The sequence below is a fragment of the Gouania willdenowi genome, chromosome 6, assembly GCF_900634775.1.
Source record: "Gouania willdenowi chromosome 6, fGouWil2.1, whole genome shotgun sequence".
NCBI classification, from domain to species: Eukaryota; Metazoa; Chordata; class Actinopteri; order Blenniiformes; family Gobiesocidae; genus Gouania; species Gouania willdenowi.
Genome location: NC_041049.1, coordinates 9,576,210 through 9,598,514, shown reverse-complemented (window position 1 = coordinate 9,598,514; position 22,305 = coordinate 9,576,210). Strand labels below are relative to the sequence as shown.

Sequence of the window (22,305 nt, the reverse complement as noted above, 5' to 3'; positions counted from 1 at the left end):
CAGCGGAACTAGCAAATAATCATTTTCCGGTAGTGCGCATGCTCATAATCGACCTCAGTACGAGGTAAACTCAGACCGTGACACCAGAACCAATCTGGATGAAACTCGATTGAGTAATTTAAAACCAACCTGATCAAACTGAGTGCAATTTCATAAAGATCCATCAATTACGAACTAAGATAGGAATTTTTGAAACAATGAGAGATTTTTTTTAATTTAAATTTATCCGGATTCATTATATTGATCTGGATGTCTTCCAAAAGTGAATGGAATCGTCTATGGCATAAGGCTGGGTTGTCAAACTCATTTTAGTTCCAGGGGCCAAATATGGACCAGTTTGATCTTAAGTGGGCCACAGATTTTATTTGGGGGAAAAACAACAAAATTGTGCCCCAGTTTTCAATATCAGTCCCTGCACGATCTTCACTTCACAACTTCTTGATTTTGTTACCAAATTTTGTGTAATTTAGAGGAAATGTTCAGAATTCTTTGAGAGAAATAGCAAGATTTAGGGAGAAAAAAAAAGTCAGTTCTTTCCACAATTTGTAATTAAAAAGTTAGTAAGCATGAGAAAACTGCAAGTCCCTAAAATATTGTGGAGTTTCACTAAAATTGTGCATTTTGAGATATTATTTGGTAACTTACGCAATTATTAATGCTTTCTCATTTCTACCGTCACCTGCAGGCCAAATTGGATGCTCTTAAGGGCCAGATTTGGCCCTCGAGCCTCGAGTTTGACACAAGTGGCATAAGGTCTATCTTTGATTAAAATGGGATCAATCTCCGTCAAGTACTTTTGATGTAATCCTGACAATCAAACAACCAAGTAATCAATAGATGCAGCTAAAATATTGGTGGAAAGAATGGGACAAGGCATACTGGTGTAAACTGTATTTTTGGAATACAATGTAAAAAAAAATATTAAATAAACAAAAAGGCAAAATGTAGCTGTAAATAATAACTAGTGCACTCCTCCCATTTTAATCATTACTGCTAATTCAAAAGTGTCCATTCAAAATACAGAAAACAGAGCAACAGAATTCATATATCTTAGCTACACCGATTAATCGACCGGGGTATTGACAAGTGTCGATTAATCGGCTAAAAACGGATCAATGAATTGATCAGGCTCTGTTTTTACATTTAATCTGTAAATCTTTGCATCTTTTCTTGTGGTTTTTACACATTCTTTTTTAGATTTTCCATCATTTTCACCTCACTGTCTGACTTGGCTCACTGTGCCGTCCTTTGGTTGTTCACCAAACTGAAACATAAGATCTAGTGTTGACTGGAAATCACATTTCCTTTCTTTTCTTCTCGCACACATTCCCTTACGCTGCTGTGTCATATATTATTGGTGAATGTTGAATAGGAAGGTTATCCGCTGTGCCGCTCAGTGAACACCTCTTACTGTACGTCTAGCTGTGAGTGTTGTGAGAAAGGGGGGGGTTTTGTTAGGGTTGCGTTGTGCACAAATGTGTAGAACAGAGGTGGGCAACTTCTAACACAGCAAGGGCCACAAAATGTGTTTGCTTGATCAAAGGGCCACATTATCAACAATCATTTCAGCATTTAGAATAATGACCAATCTGAGCATGAACACAATAATTAACAGAGTTTTTATAGCATTTTTTGTCATTCTGTGTATGATAGCATTTTGTACATTTCTGTTGTCCTTTTGTATATTTTTCCTGTAGTGTAGCTTTATAGAGTTATATTGTGTATTTATGTTGTCTTTTTGCATTTTTTGTAATAATAGTGTATTTATGTTGTGGTTTTGCTTGTACTGCGGGTTTGCAGAGTAATTTTTTGTGTTTTTTGTCTTCTTGTGAACTTTTTTTTTTAATTTTCTGTAATTTTGTATATTTTTCTTGTTTTGTGTTATTTGAAGTAATTTTGTGTATTTCTGTTGTTTTTTTTGCTTGTTTGTCAGTACTGCGGGTTTGCAGAGAAAATGTTTGTGTTTTTCTTGTCTTTTTACATACTTTTGTTGCAGTTTTGTATATTTTTTGAGTAAATTTGTATATTTTTGTTGTTGTTTTGTGTTATGTGGAGTAATTCTGTGTGTTGCTGTTGTCAGTTTGTTAATTTTGCAGTAGTTTTGTGTGTTTTTGGAATGTTTTCTGTTTTTCTTGACTTTTACTGAATTTTTCTGCAATGTTGTAGATTTTTTTAATGTATTTTTGCTTTATTTTCTGTCATTTTTTGTCTTACTTGTTATGGTTGCATTTTGTGTATTTTTCCTGTAAAGTGTATGCTTTTTGGAGTCATATTGTATTCCTGTTGTGGTTTGGCTTGTTTGTTTGTACTGCGGGTTTGCAGAGTAATTTATTTTTTTGGTGTTTTTTTTACTTTTTGCGGACTTTTATTGTTATTTTGTGTATTTTTTGAGTGAATTTGTGTATTTTTGTTGTCGTTTTGTGTTATGTGGAGTAATTCTGTGTTCATTTTGTAGTAGTTTTGTGTGTTTTTGGAGTATTTTCTGTGTTTTTCTTGTGTTTTACTGTATTTGCCTGTAATGTTGTAATTCTTTGTATTTTTGTTTTTGTTTGTGTGTATTCTTGCTTTTGTTTTGTGTCTTTTTCTGTCATTTTGTCATTTTCTTCTCTTGTTTGTTATGATTGCATTTTGTACATTTCTGTTGTCCTTTTGTGTATTTTTCCTGTAGTGTATGCTTTTTGGAGTCATATTGTGTGTTTATGTCATCATTTTGCCTTTTTTGTAGTAATTTTTGTGTATTTATGTTGTGGTTTTGCTTGTTTGTTAGTGCTGTAATTTTTGTATTTTTCTTGTCTTCTTGTGAACTTTTGTTTTAATTTTCGGAAAATTTGTATATTTTTTTGTCATGTTGTGTATTTTTCTTGTCATTTTTTGTTATTTGGAGGAATTTTGTGTATTTATGTTGTCATTTTGTATTTTTGTGTCCTAGTCTTTGTGTATTTATGGTGTAGTTTTGCTTGCTTGTCAGTACTGCGCGTTTGCGGACTCATTTTCTTTTGTGTTTTTCTTGTCTTTTTGTGTACTTTAGCTGTAACTTTGTATATTTTGTGAGTGAATTTGTGTATTTTTGTTGTCGTTTTGTAATATTTGGAGTCATTTTGTGTGTTGCTGTTTGTTCATTTTGTAGCAGTTTACGGCACTGTGATTGATGGGTCTGTTTTATGCATTTTATATTATCTGAAGGAGAGTTCGTGTTCATTAATTGTGTTGCTCAGAAAACTGTTCTTACTGTTTATGATGTGTTAACTTACAGCTCTTATATTGGTCGGGATTCAACGGAAACTGAATTTCCCCTCGTGGGATTAATAAAGTAGAATCAATCAATCAATCAAACTACATATGAACCTGATGTTTTATTTCACTTCTATTTTCTATTAATTGGAGATTGACGGAAGTCTAAACTAAAGGTGTCATTAGCCCTTTATAGTCTCTCATACAGAGGAATTGAAATGTTTCAAGCCTGTTAAAAACAATAAATAATATTATTAAAGCCACTTTGTTATACATCATTCTTATGATCTGCCACAATAATGTAATTTAAAGAAAAATACCTCAAGTTGAGGGTATTTTTCAGCATTTTTTAGGTGAGATTAAAAAAGAGATTAATTAGAATAATTAATCACAAAGCATAATGAATTAATCACACAATATTTTTAATCTGTTGACAGCACTAATTTGTCTTGTCTTTTACTGTATTTTTCTGCAATGTTATATTTCTTTGTATTTTCTTTTTAATGTATTCTTGCTTTTGTGTGATTCTGTTTTCCTTTTGTGTGTTTTTCCTGTAAAGTGCTAAAAAGATTTTTGGAGTCATATGGTGTATTTTTGTTGTAATTTTGCATTTTTTTCTTGTCATATTTGTTGTGTTTTTATGTTGTGGTTTTGCTTGTTTGTTAGTACTGTGGGTTTGTAGTCAATTTTTTTTTGTTTTTCCTGTCTTTTTGCCTACTTTTTGAGTGAATTTGTGTGTTTATGTTGTTGTTTGTGTTACGTGGAGTAATTTTGTGTGTTGTTGCTGTCAGTTTGTTCATTTTGTAGTCGTTTTGTGTGTTTTTGGAGTATTTTCTGTGTTTTTCTTGTCTTTTACTGTATTTTTCTGCATTGCTGTAATTCTTTGTATTTTTTTTTTAATGTGTAATTGCTTTTGTTTTGTGTCTTTTTCTGTCATTTTGTACATTTACTTCGGGGGCCACATAAAATTGTGACCCCCGGGCCGCCGGTTTCCCACGTCTTGGTGCAGAATAAAGACCCACACACGCTGAAACCCACACACATGCTCAATCCATCTGTGATACGCTACAAACACTCATCCACAGGCCTCCATTCATACCCACCCACGACCCGTTTCTGGAGCCTCAAACCGACGCAGATGAGCTGCAAGCGTCTTTATTAGGTGACAACCCCTCCCTCATCCACGACACCGGTACACGCCACTTCCTACGTCTCCCCTTCCATCAGTTCCTTTCTTTTATGTAGACACAGATGTCCAAGATCTTAGGCAGTGTGAGTGGGCACAGATGGCTCCTATAGCAGTCCGTCAATCAGAGCTCCGTGGGGGGAGATCACAAAGCCACTGGACGCCATGCTTGTAGATACATTTAACGTATACACATGCTTTTGCTTGGACCGGGTCGATATTATGTACCCGTGTGTGTGTCCACGTTACGAAGTGACGATGATGATGATGGATGACGTCTGATCCCAGGCTGACGTATCACAGGACTTTTCCTCTGGATGATTGAACAACACGGCATATGTTTTTAGAAAGACAAACCAGAAGCAGATTGAAGCAAACTGGATTTTATTTTACTTTTTGTAGCAAAAATATTGATTTTTTTTCACCTTTTTATTTCATAAAGTCAACTATAATTTGGTAATGACATTCTGCCAACTGTGGAATAAACCAGCATTGGTTTGTAGACTTCATTATTATTATTTGTATTATTTAACTTCCTACACGAAATTGCATTTTTTAATTTAAAAGATCTAAAAAAGCATTTACTTTTGAAAAAAAAATAAAAAATATGTTTGATTAAACACAATTATGTTATTGACGATTATGAGTTGATTATTCATTCTTGAAAAATAGTAATTATAATTTGGAAATGTGTATTAAAATATACAATATTCAAGGTGCTCTTAGGTGTTACTCAAAAGAGAAGTAATAATAATAATAATAATAATAATAATAATAATGCAATTTATTTGTAGTACAACATTTGATGCCAAACCTCAAAATGCTACAGGATTAAAACAATACAATACAACATATATTAAAAGACAGGACTAAAAAGAGGCATTAGTTTCTGTAAAAAGGTGATATTTAAGTTTTTTCTTAAAAAAATAATAATTCAGCAGCTATCTGATATTAAATATAAGATCAATAATAATCAGTAATCGAAAATCAAATTCATAATTGTTAATCAAAAATTGCGACTTCAATAATCCAATTTGAATTGGAAATTGGGCTGGTTAACCACTTTTAACATTTATAGTTTTTTATATTAACATATTTAGCCACACTTTATTGCATGTAAACTACATTATTGAGGTATATTTACGTTTAATCTACTTTTACAATGTAATATGCATTCAAATGACAATTAATCCCCCAGTTAATGTTATATACAATATAAAATTACCATATATCATATGTATTATATCATAAACACTAGTAAGGATCTACAAATGTACATTACTTTGCAATTGGATCCACTGGACTGAATGTAGGCCTTGAAAGGGCCACTTTTGGCACTCGGCCCACATGTTTGACACTAGGTCTAGAAGCGTATAATGAATATAAAAAGAAATGTCTTGTAAACAGTTTAAGGAATGTTGTTTAGCACAGGAAAAAAGATCTAGAAGACATCAAATATTTACAAAATGTAAAACTATATAAATGTGTACCCCCGCCTAACGTCCAATGAGAGGTGGAGAAAAAGGATGGATCGAATATTATGTAACTGTAATTTATATTTCTGCAGATGATTTCCTGATGATTTTTTTTTTTTTTTTTTTACCTTCGCCAGGTAATTTCACCGTCATTTATTACTTTTTTGTCTGTTAGCAGAATTACTTACAAAGTACTTTGGACAACATTTTAACCTAAGAAAGATCTTACACCATGGAAGAGATCTGGACCAATAATCTAATTATTGATCAGTCAAAAAAAAAAAAAATCCACAAATCTCCATCAATCATCATTTGCATAATTCGATAATTCAATATCTCGGGTCATATTTGGCCAATCTTTATGAAATCTGACTCCGTTTTGTCGGATTGCTTTCTGAATAACTCCACCAAATTTCATCCAGATCAGATCTAGATTGCACATTTTGTTGCAATTTTTTGAGAAAATGGGGGTGCTCATACATTTGGACCTATTGTTTCTTTATTAATGGGAATAGAAATTTCTTCCAATTAAACTCAACTCAACTTTATATATATATATATATATATATATATAGATAGCGCCAATTACAACAAAAGTCATATCACTGATCTCGATTAGGGCTGACTGATTAATTGCATTTGCGATATTATCACGATATCATAAAACAAGATTTTCTAATCGCAAAGGCTGCAATTTTTATTTATTTTTTCTTGTCCTGTAAAGTTCAGAGTGTTTAAGAAGTGCAGTCCATTCATGAAACATGAAGTTAGTCAGATATGTTGAAGAGGTAAAGCCACAGATTTGTTTGCTTTATTGTTGTAATCTGTGCTTTAAAATGTATATTTTATGTTTATTTAAACTTGCAATAAATCTGAAATTGTTTATTATTAAACAGACTGATTTATTGCTCGTGTTGAAAAATACATGACAAGAGGCCCTTGAAAAAATAATCGCATATTAAATTGCAATATTGAGGAAAAAAAAATCATTATTAGATTATTTTCCAAAATGGTTCAGAACTAATCCACATAACTGCCAATATGTGGCAGAGAGGAGCTTTGGAGCTCTTCTTCCTGAACCCAAACATCTTTGTGTCCAACGTCTCCATCAAACACGTTGCTGTAATAGAAGTTTTAACCACTGTGAATTTATGCATTGCTTGGCCTGTGTTATAATACCTCCTGTGTGTTGTTTTTATAATATTTATGAGGAAAAACAGTTCAAACCACATTTAGGCACTGATCCGTTCTCTGTTGGCTCACAATGAAGCAGCTCCAAGTCCTGAAGAAGCCTTTGAATACTGAACAAATTGTGCAACAGCCTCGATGCAATGTGAGCGTGCTGTGCACAAAAGCATTGTGCATGAAAATAATGCTGTTCAGCTGTTTTGTCTCGCATCTGTTTTAGTTTCATACGTAACATGTTTCAATCTGTGTGATTTACAGCTGTCCCTGTTTTTGTTTTTGTACTACAGTCACTCAGATACACACAGCTAACCCAACACTGGTACACAAACTCCTTTTAGGGGATTACATTTTAACCGTCTGCTATTTCTAAGGTTCGACTTTACCCTTTTCTCTTTATACGACATGCTGTTAGTTTTTCTCTTCAGCTGAGTGGAGCACGGAGCATGAAGTGTATGTGCGGTCAAAAACTCATTAAGGTTAATCTGCATAATAATCCATTCCCAGGTACAGGCCTGCACCCACACATGCTCACTGACACAAAGTGGCTCCCCTGGCCTCGGAGCCGTATGAATTATTTAACCAATCACACGGCTGAACAGTCTGAACTGTGTCCCCTGATTGGGACACGCTGCGTTCGCTTCCACGCTGCACTTGACTGGCATGTGTCTGTCGTGAGTGTGTGCAAATGTGAAGTGATTTTTTTTTTTTATATTACAGTTTATTATAATCAGCAACCAAAAGGATAGGAATCATTTATTCATTCTGTTTAGAAAAAAAATAGAAAAATAAGCAAGCAGGAAATGACTAGTCCTTGTCTATTCTATATATACTGTAAATGTGATTAGCATTTTTATGCTAGTACTGTTTTTCCCCACTTTTTAAAAGGAAATTAGTAGAGATGGGCGATATTATTATGATGGCACATCGATATTATCGGGTGGTTTTAGCAATAAAATGTGATATTATTTGGTGACATCTGTAACCTTTTTTTTTTTTTTTTTTTTTTTTTTAACAAATATTGAAAAACGAATATGTGCTCTTACTGAGACAACATATTAAATATTAACAAAAATGACACTTTTTTATTTATGTTTTTTTAAATGTATTTAATCATGCTGTTTAAAAAAAAATAATAATAATGATAATAATAAGCATGCAGGAAATGACTAGTCCTTGTCTGTATATAGTAAATGTGATTAACATTTTTATGCCAGTACCATTATAGTTTTCAATTTTTAAAAAAGTATTTAGTAGAGATGGATGGGTATTATTGGCACACCAATATTATTGGCCGATTTTAGCAATAAAAACATCATATTGGCTGACGTTTGTATCATTTTTTTCCACCTATATTGGAAAAACTAATACCTGCTTTTACTTGAAACAACATATCAAAAACCATTTTTTCCATAAATAAAGTAGAATTAGTTGTCCTTTTCTGCATCAATAATGTTTGTTTGTAGAATACGTTAGTGAGGCATCACATTAAAATAGGCTGAACCTGTTATTTCTATAATATAATAGCCCCGCCTCGTGGGTCAGAAAATGGATGGATAGACCATTGTAATACACAAACTAGTCAAATGAAAGACTTGTTTGTGTATTATGATGTCCATCCAATAATTATTAGTATTAAAGCTTACATATTACATATTTCTGTGCTATGTGTTTTGTCCCATGTAGCTTTCGTGTTTGCCGGTTTTGTCTCTGCCCTATAACTGACTGTATTTAACTTTAAATATTGCTTTTTTCTTTTTGTTGTGTTATTGTTTTGTGCAGTGCATTTTTTTTTCTTCTTTACTTTCTTTTACACCCTTTGATTTTTTGTAAACATTGTGACGCATTTTGTTGGGCGGGGCTTAGCCTGGAGGCAAACCACCATAGATGACTTACCCGCTCTGTTAGACAATGGGGTGCGACGTAGCAAAGTGGTGGCCATCTTACCGCGGGCAGCTGGCCCCGCTCATTACATTGATGTCAGTGGTGCCTGTACTATTTAAGTAACACTCACTTGGTCAATTATCAACCAGTTTTCAAAAGGCAAGCGGCAATTTCAACATGTATAAGCATCCTATGTCTTAGCTATGTATAATAAGGCAAATTGTTTGTAAATCTGTCAAGATTTCATTGAGTTAAGGGTATTTTTGGTTAAGCTGATCACTCACCTTCCAACATCTACCGTAGAGCGCGTCAGAATATCAGTTGTCTGAGGTAAGATGGCCATCGTTGAGCTACGCTTGTGAATCCAGCATCATCTAGGGTTTATACATATCTATGCTTTAGCCAGCGGCGTTTCCTGTTTTTGCCTCAAGCGTCATCACTCGTGACATGGGCCATTGAGGGGTCTATTATTTATTTTCCTATAAACCCTTTAAATGCCTCCAGAGGAGATGTAAATTAGCACATGTGCTAACACATTGAAGACAATACATCTGGGTAACTAATACAATTGTGATCAAATAAACAAATACAAAATAAAATAAATACATGAATAGATAAATAAAATAGCTTTTTTTTCTGTCAACTCACGAGTACCCCTTAGTTCATGTTATGCATCGTTTATTTGTGTAAGCGTATGAACCCATTCTTGCATCTGGTCCAACAATAACCTCAGATTTAAGCCTTTTATTTGTCTGTTTTGTCTATGTTTTTATTTTTTAAATGCACTAGTTTTAGTTATCCTGACTGATTGAAACAATATTTATTCCTTTTAGATCTTCCTATAATTTGAGACATACCTCTCAAACATTCTTTATTGTTCCTCGGACCAGATCAGCAAACTTTCATTTGATTATAAAGCCCCCTCTGATTGGATGGATCTTCCTACCTCTATCTCCTCTCTAACCTCCCTTAATATAATTAAAATGCTCTTGTGCAATACCATCAAAATGTATGTAACTGTTTTTGAGTCTTCTTGCTCATACTTTACATTTGTTAGTTTATTTCTTAATTTACATGTACAGCTGCTTCTGTCTTGTTCATTTTTTTTTGTTTGAACACTACCGAGGACCCCCTTGAAAACGAGATGGTTAATTTCTAGGGGTTTATCCTGTACATAAATAAATGTAATGTAAAGCGCTTTGAGACACCAAAATAAGGCGCTCTTTAAATCCAATGCATTATTATTATTTTAGATTTTGAACTTCACCTTTTAATGGATTTCAAGAAATGCCACAATTTATTATTAATGGATGAAGAAATTTCAATTCAATTGAATTCAACTTTATTTATATAGCACAAAGTCATCTCAAAGCACTTAGTCCATAGTAAGAAAGAAAGAACCCAACAAGATCCACATTAACAAGCATTTACTGTTCCAGACTAGTTGAGCCGCTAACCGATGATCAGTCCATCCCTAGTGTTCCAGACTAGTTGAGCCGCGAACCATTGATCAGTCCATCCGAGTGTTCCAGACTAGTTGAGCCGCGAACCATTGATCAGTCCATCTGAGTGTTCCAGACTAGTTGAGCCGTGAACCATTGATCAGTCCATCCCTAGTGTTCCAGACTAGTTGAGCCGCGAACCATTGATCAGTCCATCCGAGTGTTCCAGACTAGTTGAGCCGTGAACCATTGATCAGTCCATCCAAGTGTTCCAGACTAGTTGAGCCGCGAACCATTGATCAGTCCATCCGAGTGTTCCAGACTAGTTGAGCCGCGAACCATTGATCAGTCCATCCGAGTGTTCCAGACTAGTTGAGCCGTGAACCATTGATCAGTCCATCCAAGTGTTCCAGACTAGTTGAGCCACGAACCATTGATCAGGAACCGTGAGCTCCAGCATCAAGATACGAGAAACAGAAAAGAGAGCCCTCGGAGGGCGAGGAGAAGGCACAGACTGCAGGGAAAAACATGATACACTATGATACACTCGTTCCTCGTGGTTCGGTTTATATTGAACGTCTTGCGGCATCCTCCATGCTCTGAAATGCTACCACTACAGACGAGGTTTTGTCTTGTACTGGTCGCATGTAATTATATATTGGGTAGACATCAGTGTAAATGTGTCCTATTTTGTTGGAAATTAAATTGAGTCATACCCCTGGTTGTGAACCACTGCATTAAAAAAAAACCAACCCATGTTTTTTCCTCTTGTGTTACAGAGAGGTTAGAGTCAAGTAACCTCCTCACCTTTAACGGCTTGGCAAAACAGTTCCAGCTATGACACATTTCTAATGGATGAGGAGCGAGGGAGACTACTGGTGGGAGCAGAGGACCACATCTTCTCATTTGACCTCGTCAACATCAACAGAGACCACAGACAGGTAAAAAACAAAAAACTCAACATTTTCAGTGCAAAACAACAGAAAAATCCCTCTGGTGTTCATTATTCAGTACATTCTCCACCTCCCTCTGTCTGCCTCCTTCCAGACGAGGCCCTCCATAAGTCCATTACTCCACCTGGACTAGGTTAAAAGTCTTTTTATCTGATTCTGGCTGCTATCATAGAAACAGAAGACTGACACACACTTGCCTTCAGGCTGCGAGTCGCTGAGCAGGGGAATGAAAAGTGCTGAAAAATACATAGTCAGTGCAGAGAGTTCTTTTTGCCCTTGGCACGGATGTGTGTGTTTTCTCCTTCCCTTTGTTCTCAACTTTGCATCATTATCAGACGGAGGCTAAAAAGCAGTGATTAAGCAAATCGAATGTAATTACCCCCCGAAATGTGCTATGCTACGATTCCTTTGAGCGGAGAACTCAGCTGTTATGGAGAGGCGATAAAATGTAGTAACTGACAGAGGACTCACATTCTAAAGAAATAATGCACGGGACATGCATCTGCATACATTTATATTGACATTTAACATCTGCGTAGCTCGCAGCAAAAATCCAGAGCCTCCATCACGCCCAATTTATGAGGATACAATGGTTCCCTGACTTATTGCAGCTCACACATGCACGCTCCTACGCTCCATGTGCACTTATAATTCATGCGACACTAGGGGCAACAGATGGATCCCCATGTAACCCATCCTTTTCTCCAAAATAGCAAAAGAAGCCTTAGTTTTTTTCCTTCATATTTGAAGTGCAAAGTGCAACCTTATGTTGAGGATTTGAACCGTACCGAGGACTCTGACACTGTAATGTGAACCAGAACCCCTGGTAGGACGCTCAATAAGCTCTGCAGAAACAACAAGTGCAGCACTTGCTCATAAACAAATGTGATCTTGTTTTATTCAACCTTGCATTATCAACAAAGGAAAGCTTTAACACAGTGGTTCCCATTCGCATTTTTGTCAAATCATATTGACCCCCTCTTCACATCATTAGTACCCTCTCCATAATTAGTGAGGATGCAGGAGGCATCCTTCTTTTTTCTTTCGTCTGTCGTTAACTCCTCCTACAGCGTTTGTCCGATTTTGACAAATAAGCTCTCAAAAAAGTTCCCAAGTTTTATGTTTGTACTTTTATAATTTGTAACTTTTTGAGTTATTAATTTTTTTGTGAAACTGCATTGACTTTTCAGCTCTGATCCCATTTGTATAGTGAACAGCTGGTTAAACTAGTGGAGCTGCTCCAGTTTTACCTTAAAATCTTTGCAAACCAATTATAAACCATTCAACCTTCAACATGTTCAGCTAATACGTTCAACCCATTTCAACCTTATTGCTAATGTTAAGCTATTGCTGGGTTAATGTTTAGCTAATGCTAGGTTGATGTTATTGCTTGAATAATGCTAAAGCTAGGCTAATGCTAGGTTAGTGCTAATGTTAGATTGATGCTATTGCTAGATTAATGCTAATGCTAGGCTAGTGCTAATGTTAGATTACTGTTAATGCTAGGCTAATGCTATTGCAAGGCTAATCTTAATGCTAGGTTAATGTTGTTCCTAGAATGATCTTAATGTTAGGTTAATGCTAATGCTAGGTTAGTGCTAATATTAAGATAATGCTATTGCTAGGCTAATGTTAATGTTAGATTAATGCTAATGCTAGGCTAATGCTACTGCGAGGCTAATCTTAATGCTAGGTTAATGCTATAGCTAGGTAAATGCTAATGCTAGGTTAGTGCTAACGCTATAAAAATGATAATACTAGGTTAGTGTTATTGCTAGGCTACTGATGATGCTAGGTTAGTGTTAATGATACGCTAATGTTAATGATAGGTTACTGCTAATGTTAGGCTAATGTTAGGTTAATGCTAATGCTAGCTAATGCTAGGTTAATGCTAATGCTAGGCTAATGTTAATGCTAGCTAATGTTAATAATAGATAACGTTAACGCTAGCTAGTACTATGTTAATGCTGGGCTTATTGCTTCCTTATTGTTAAAAGTGTGATAAATTGGCCTCTACAGCACAAAATAATCCTGTTTCAATAAATTACAGGAAAATATAGTATTTTATTGAGCAATATTACTGTTACTACTCCAGATTATTTTTCAATTAACTGTTAAATCTTTCCAAGTACCGCCTGCAATTTGCTCCTGTACCCTTAGGGATACACGTACCCCTATTTGGGAACCACTGATTTAGCATACAAATTGTCCAATCCAGTCCTTTTCTAGTTGTATAAATTATGCATTAATCGGCCGCTGCTTTCACATGTTTCAGTGTAATGACCCTGCATTAACATATTTCTATAGCCACTGTTCTTCATCTACAGGATAATGTGACTAATGTGTCTTTTTTCATATTCGCACAGATTGCATGGCCCGCCACCCCCTCTAAGAGGGATGAATGCAAATGGGCAGGCAAGGACCTCGGGGTAAGTCTATATATCTTTAAATGAGCTTTTCCATTTATTGGCTTCTCTTTAGTGGGAGTTAAAACATCTTTTATGGACTGTCTTTGTTTCGGTCACCCACGCCTTATAAATGTCCATTAAACAGGGTCGTGTGAATGCAGCTACAGTGGTTCGAAAACTAGAAGAAATATTGTCTGTCAAAAGAGAATCATCTCTACCGTCCAACACAAACAGAAACCTGTGTGTGAAAAGCATACGTTTCATTTTATCGGTTTATTCAAAAGAGACAGTGTACATTAAAATGAATACTGAAAATATACCAGAAATTAGCCAAAAGACTATTTTTCATCTGCAGTCCCTGGACAGACGGTTCAATTGTCACCTTAAAAGAATACAAATTACACTAAATTTCAGGAAATATATGATAAAATATATTGTGATAACATGCAACTACATAATAACTTTCATTTAAATATAAAAAAAACAACAGTGTTTGAGAGGAGCCAATCATCAGATATTAAAACATACAAGTTAATCTATACAAATACACATTATACTGTACGTCTACTTTTGACAACAAGTTTTGATTTAGTTTTGATCAAATTATAGTCATCAGGACGTTTTCGTGAATTCCAGTTTTAGTCAACAAAATGAATTTTGATCAGATTTTGATTTGTTTATTTATTCAAGGGACAATGAAAATTAAAAACAATAATATTCAAAGAAACATGTACCTACTGTGAATATGCACAACTGTTACCCAGGCTAAGATTAATATTTTAGTCTAATTAATCTGTTACAGATATAGTCGACTAAATATAAAGTGAAAGAGGTTTAACCATTTGTTTTTTTTTAAAGATTCCATTAAAATTGATCAACCTGATATGGGATAGTATTAACGTTTGTAAATAAACACAGACTTGATTTGATCAATGCACAAGAACACATGATCACTGAACAATTCTGATTAGATTTCATCACGTGTGAGAAATTTCATTTTCATTTTTTCATTTATATGTTTAGCACACATAAAAACAAACATTTAAGGTGCAAGGAGGGAGTGAAACCCAATGGGCTTGTTACAGGAGCTCCTCCCCCTTTCAATAAACACAAACAATAAAGGCTAATAGACACTTAGAACAGGGGTTCACAACTGGTTGAACTTTGGGACCCACATTTTTCCAAGGCCATTAAATCGTGACGCACCATTTTTCAACCAACTAAAGTTAGTATTTAAAAAATAGCTCATATATAAAGTTTTTTTAAAAAACATAAATCCATATATTTTTCTGTGCAACATGTGCCTGTCAAAAGAAAAGTGTCTTTCAAATAAAAGACAAGACCATTATGAGAGGCATTAAGTATTTATTTAATTTTGACCAGCTGTTTCCGACCCACCCAGTACAGGTCCGAGACCCACTTTTGAGTCCCAACTTCACACACATTTATATCAAAAGACAAATGAAATTATTGAACACATTATTAATCATAGTTTAGTTTTTATTAGTTGTTGAAAATATCAACATATTTTGATACAGGTTTTTTTCAAATGTGTGTTTTTTTGTTTTTTTTGTTTTTTTTTAATATAGTTATAGTTGGAGTTATTGTCACTTTAAAAACAATGTTGTTTTTGTCAACCAAAATAACACGCCTGCTAGGCCTGATGCACGGTTTTATTTTGACGGTGCATTTACAGTATGTGTGGCCCTCAGTGTGTATGGTGTTAGTTCTGTTATCTCTGACTGTGTATTATCTCACATGTTCAATTCTGTCCCAGTCTGCCTGAACGCCTCTCGCTCTCTGACTGTGGTCGTGTATTCCATCCCTGCTTGGTGTTATATCTGATATCAATTTCATGGCTGGATGATTCTACAGTGCAGGGCTGCAGGGATTTAGGATTATCTAGAATTACATAGTTTTTCTAAATCCCAGTGAGTCCCTTGGTGGCGTTTGAGACCAACAGACAGGAAGTTACTGGCACAAAAGTGACACTGCAGCTCTGATGCGTCACATATAGAGATAAACAGTCAAATGTAACATAATAATACAAGGACGTGTACTTAAGAACTGAGGAAATGTTCAGGGTTGGGGTCAATTATAATTGTATTTGTGTAATTGATAATAATTAAAATTATGACGTATTTATATGTGAAATTGTAATTGAAAAAATGTGTTTCTGTTGTAATCATAATTTCAATGTAATTGGGTTTAGATCATTGTAATTGCAATTCTATGGAAACTTCTTTTGACAAAAACATCACGTGGTTCAATTACAATTTGATTAAAACGCAAACCTGGCGTACACATACGTAGTTAATAATAACTGCTCAAAAACATTCATCATGTCTTCTTATTACTACAGAATTTAATGTAAAAAAATGTACATAGTTAATAATCATCATTAAAATATGTTTCATATCAACTTTTCCGACTCAGGATAATTTTACCATTAAAAAATTAAAAATTAAAAATTAAATCTAGGGTTATACTGACAGAATAAAAAGGCTAAAACGCCGCCACACCAAAAATATGAATACCAATATTTTCATTGATAAGGAAGCCTAACAATGTAACCAAGAGATAACAAAAAAAACAAATTAAATGGTATTTTACAATTGATTTAAGACATGGGTCCAAATTGACCCGTTATCATAAGGTATATAGGTAGATAGGTTTCATTTTATGGACTTATTTATTAAAACCTCAGTAATTGTGATTAATTGGTAATTGAACTTTAGTAATTGAAAAGGTAATGTACTTTACTTTCAGGGGGAAAATAATATATTCTTTTAATTGTAATTGGAAAACATGCCAGTCACCGTAACAAGGTCGGGGTCAATACTTTCTTCATTACAATTACGTAATTACGCATGTTCAATTACGCTTACAGTGACCACCCATTTTTTCCAATTACACTTAAATTACTATTATTTTTTTTTTTATCATATTACAATTACATTCTCAATTACTAAAGTACAATTACAATTGATCACAATTACTGAGCCTGAAAATAAATAACTAATACAAGTTAACCTTCCTCTTGTGTTAGCTTTCTGTTAGCATCTCTCATGATAACTGGTCCTAAATCAGCTCTAAAGACACTAAAAACAAATATCTATCGTCTAATTCCATCCTATTTATTGGTTATCTTATTAGGCTTCCTAATCAATAAAAATATAGGTTTTAATGTTTTTGGTTTGGGCATCTGAGCCGTTTCTGTGTCAGTATAGCCTTTGATTTATATTTTTTTAAATGCTAAAATGTGGGAAAGCTTGATATGAAACATATTTTTTTAAATAATTCTTAACTACATATGTGTAGAACTGTACATAGAACTGTATCATGGTTCCCCAGTTTTGCGTTAAATTATAATTGACAATTTTTATACGATTTTCATGGCAATTAAAATTGCAAAGTCAATTATCTGAGCTCAATTACAATTTAATTACAATTACGGCAGCTACTGATTTTTTATAATTATGCCCTGATTGTAATTAATTATCAATTACGCAATTACAATTATAATTGACCCAACACTGCATTGTAATCATAACTGAGTTGTAATTAAACATGGATAATTAAAGACGTAAGCGTAATTGAAAATTGTAATTGACCCCAACCCTGAGTTGAGTAAGGCACTGCAGCAGATACACATAGCCGTGTGGAACAAATGTAACAGCTGTGCCCCTTAAAAACGCCAGAATGTGGCCTCACTGTCCATTGTAAAAAAGATAATCTCTGTGTAACATTACACATTTTGTTGGATTTGATTTATTATTTGTCCCGTGTGGGTTCAAATTGAAGCGTCATTAAAGAGTGCATGGATGTACATTTTGGCGTGCTGTGATTTGGCTTTTAAAAAGGTCATTTGCATTGATTTAAAAACAAGTGTTTTAACTTTAGTTAACCCAATATAAACAAATCAAACTGTAGGTTTTTATTTGTATATTCTATGGACTGTCTTTGCCAAAACCCAGTCCAGTGAGAGTCATTTATTTCATTCACAAATTCTTAGTGGATTTTGTGGTTTTTCACATAATCACACAGTTTATGATCAGAATAGCCATTTGTCAAAGAGCGGCAAATTAGAATGACCATAACTAACGCCTGTGTGTGTGATTACTTCACTCTACCTACCGCACGGGCTAATGAGTCTAACAAAGACAGCCGTGTATAAGCCCTAAACGGAGCCGACCCTGGAGGGGCCGTAATAGGGCTTGATGAAATGCTTATAATAAGGCTAAGGGAATGATGTGTGTGGGGACATGCGCTCCCGCTGTTGGACAGAAGGAAACACAGAGGGTAAAGTCATTAAGTTACACAGTCACATACAAGCACGGGCTGAGGTCAGCTGTGAGACATCACTCACGCTGGTTGTTCTGTGTCGGCTCAACAGGAGCTCACGCACTAATCAGTTAATGGTGGAAATTTAAAAAACACCCAAACCTGTTAGAAGCGTTTTTATGCCTCTATGGTGAATTCAGGCAGTGAACCAACCGCATTGGAAGGTAAAGTTTACTGTCACCATGGAAAATGTACTCGCTAGCATCATCAGGTAACTAACACTGTTATTGGTAAAGTGGCTCATGAACACACTTTAAAACCTCATTTTTAGATTATTTGTACGGTTGCCGTACGGACAACCCCCGGTGCTATTGGTACGGTTACCGAAGTACAAGTACGTAGCGTCTTAGGTTTAAGGTTAGGATTAGGTTTAGGTTCTAACCCAATATCGTAACAATTTTTAGGGTTAGGGTTAGAGTTGGGTTTAGGGTAAGGTTTAGTTTCTAATCTCTATTCGCACAGGATTAGTTTTACCGAGGGACCACATGTAATAATAAATGACCCCCAAAGTCTGCTTTTATGTGGCGCATGTTTATTTTTGTTGTCAAAGTAAACGGACACATTTTTTATTAGTTTACTGGATTAGATTAGGGTTAAGGTTAGGGTTGCATTCGCACATATACAATATGCTCATAATTGATCTCCGTACGAGGTAAACTCAGACTGTGACACCGGAAACAAAACAACGCGTAGTCACGTATCAGATCCCGCCCATTTCTGTCTAAATCACAGAGATGCCTATTTGCTTTGGATTATTATCATCACAGGACCTTGGAGTTCAGCACAATATAGTAGGTCATTTGCGGGGGAAACTAACTACATATATGTCAAAATCATTGAGTATTTATTTAGAGTTCTTTAAAGTAGTTATTTTAATTACAAATAGTTTATATTAATCCAAATAAAAGGGTAGTGCATTCAAATTGCTCAACATTGCACAAACAATACTGTATTTACAGAAACAAACAGTAAATACAGTATATGTACAGATTGCCATATCGGTAAAAAGCTTATGTCTATAGTGCAGCCAGATAATAAAGTGCAGCTCTATAACAACAAAATGGCCTGTTCTTCCTACGCGGTACCATCTTTAACAAGCGTGAGGTGTACGGGAGTGATCCCTAGAGGAGAAGCAGCCTCCGGATCTCCGCTGTGTACCCCCAGCCACGGTGGGGAGACGAAACGGGAAAGGTTTTAACAAGTTCTTAAAACTGTGAATTCATTCATCCCTAATATATTAACTCAAGGTCTGAAAATGCCATCCGTCAGTTGTCTTTCCTCTCCCCTGCCTCGTCTCCTCACAAATATCACTGCTGCCATCACTGCGTTAAAAGCTTTGACAGTTACCACCTGGTTGTGGGCCGTGTGGAAGGGTTCCGGTTAAGGTTACACGGAAAAACAGAGGCAGCAATAAAGTCCAGCTTTGATGAATTGCATTGCTTCCTCTGCATTAATTTATTTGCATTTCCTCCTCCCATTTTTGCTCCCCTTGTGAGCTCCGCCTCCTATACATATTCATTAGAGGGAAACGATTGCAACGGGCGACAGGCAGCAGCCGCACACTCCTGATTACCTGGGGTTTGTACAGCTTATTAGCGCATGGAATGACGTTTGCACACCTTTTAACACCCCTAAACCTTTAATGAATCCGCCCCTCAATTCTCTAGGGTTCAATGGTGCTTTGAAAAAGTTAATGTAGCATAAATTGGAAAAAATAGACTTGTCTGACGTTCGATGGACTGGAACTCAGTACCACTGCAGTATAGCAAGATCAAGTTTTTCCATTGAAGGATCTGGGAACATGAACATTCCGATGTCTTTTTTTATAAACCAAATAAAGCAGTGTTATTGTCTGTATTTGTGATACTAATTAAATACTCCCTAGGTATGAGCTCTTCAGATTAGATCTTCAATAAAGTTGTTTGTTCTGGGTGTACGACAAGATCAAGTATATAGTCATTTGATTCTTGTAGTTAAGTAGTTGGACCTCTGATTTTCCGTGATCGCGGAAATCCGTTACATCACGCATTTACATGCTAATTTTGACTGGAAAATTGATGACTTCATGTTTAGAAAGTTTGACATAAATGGACCAGTATGTCCAATTCCACCCATAATTCCATCTGTCTCATTCCCTTTGTGTTAAACCTGTGATTGAAAACACATGCAGAGCTTCATCTGAAATGTTTTTTTAATGGGTGTGATGAACAAGTAGACCAGATTAATATGACCGCACTGAAATCTGAAAAAGCTCTGGTATAAAGACTGGTTTAGTTGATGGTGTAATGACTGAACTGGTGATCATTTTACATGGTGACAATTCACGGCAGAAGCATCTACAATTACATGGCTGCGTGGGGTTTTGTGCAAAACGTGAGGGTGATTTGCCAGTTGGCGGTACTTAAAGCTTTAAAAAACAATGTTTTGGAACCATATCACACATTTTCCTAATATTATTCTTGTTAAACAGGTGTCTGAGGGTTTAGCATTGTGGCTAACGTAATCCCACGTGATTTCAGCCTAACCGTACCAATTTTGTAGATCATATGAAGCATATAAAATGCGTTTGGTACGATTTGGGGAAGTTTAATAGTCAGTAAAGTAATTTAAACATAGAAAGATGATGAAACAGAAACAAAACAGAAAAGTGTAACGTGACATTGGCGTGTCACAGCATTGGGTCAACCCTGAAATGGAATTTAGGTAATTTTGACACAATTAGACGCCCTAGTTAAGCTGTTAGCTTGGTTCTGTTAGCTGATATTCTGTTAGCTTAGCTAAACTGGTAGCTTAATTAACTGGGTGAGTTTAGTGTAATTAGCTCAGATTTTAGCTAGCCAAACTAGAATCTTAGCTTGTCTAGATTCTAGCTTGGTTGGCTCCATCTTAAGAGACAACTGTGGTTTGAACAAAACATAAAAATCCTAAAAGATGTGCATCAGTGCTTTGAGCATTCACTATTGTGAATAACACTAACTTCAAGTGTGTGGTATTGGTTAACTTAAGAATGTTACACTTGAGTATCTTGAGATTTGTTTTCTGTGCAACTTTTCTTTGTCCCAGCACATAAAGTGTGTCATGGCTCACCAGATTAGAATCATTCTGTTCCAGTACAACCAGCTGTTACCATTGCCAATAAACAGTAATAGATATTGAGTTTAATACCCAAATCTCTACCGAGAAATTTAAAAAGGCTACTTTCAGTGCATCAGGGATTTATGAAAAGTTGTAAAAAGTTGATAGTGTAATGACAAAAGGCTGTTTTCTGCTTGTAAATTTATTTCAATGTTGCCCTGGAAAATGTCACTGCCCCCAAATCTATTTATTTCTTGCAGGAGGGCCAATATCAAACCAAGATGTCTGTAAACAGATACATGTGTTAAAAAAGAGGGCTGCTAATTCCTGCATTTTAGTGTTCTGTGGCTCCAAATCCCCGAGCAAATGTTCTTTTATTTGTTAGGTGCAAATACAACATGCACACCATTTATAATCAGGCAACTCCCTGGCTAATTTCTTTAGCACATGTACCCAAATCAAGTTCTAACGGCTGGTACGCTCTTATATGAAGTGATCCTGCTGATTAGCATTTCTAATTAACAGTTTCTCACTGTTGGGATTTACTCTGAAGGCAAACCAAATACCTTTGCTAAACTCTAACATATGTGTCATGAAGGATCCATGGTAGATTTTGCTTATAGGTGGGATTTAGAAGAAGCAGACCAGCTTTTAAGGTGCTGTATCATTACCAAATGGAAAGTCCCTACTTTTAAAATGTTTCTTCGGCCCCTGCCTTCTCCAAGTCACTATTTCTCAAAACTTGTATCATTATTTTAAAATGTCACCTCTGCTCCAAAGGGTACGACTTAATTTATGAAGTGTCGGCGGCAATTGGCTTCATGAGAATTCTGCTCTTGCCAGCTCTTTCATTAAATCCTCATAACTTTCTCATGCTTAAAAAAACATCAAAAAATAAATAAAAAACATGCTCAAGTCTTTATCGATCGTTCAGTGATTGATGATGCTTCTTTTGGTTTTTTGTTTTTTTTTTTTTTAGAAAGAATGTTCGAACTTCATCCGAGTCCTCCAACCATACAACCAGACACATCTGTACATCTGTGGCACAGGAGCGTTTCACCCAATCTGCGCCTATCTGGAAATGGGCAAGAGGGCAGAGGTAATGTACAAAGTATTTTAAAG

At 35.4% G+C, this 22,305-nt stretch overlaps 1 pseudogene; it reads left to right on the top strand.

Moving 5' to 3' along the window:
- Positions 1–22,305, top strand: part of LOC114464875 (semaphorin-3ab-like) — a 60,097-nt pseudogene that overhangs the window by 20,419 nt on the left and 17,373 nt on the right.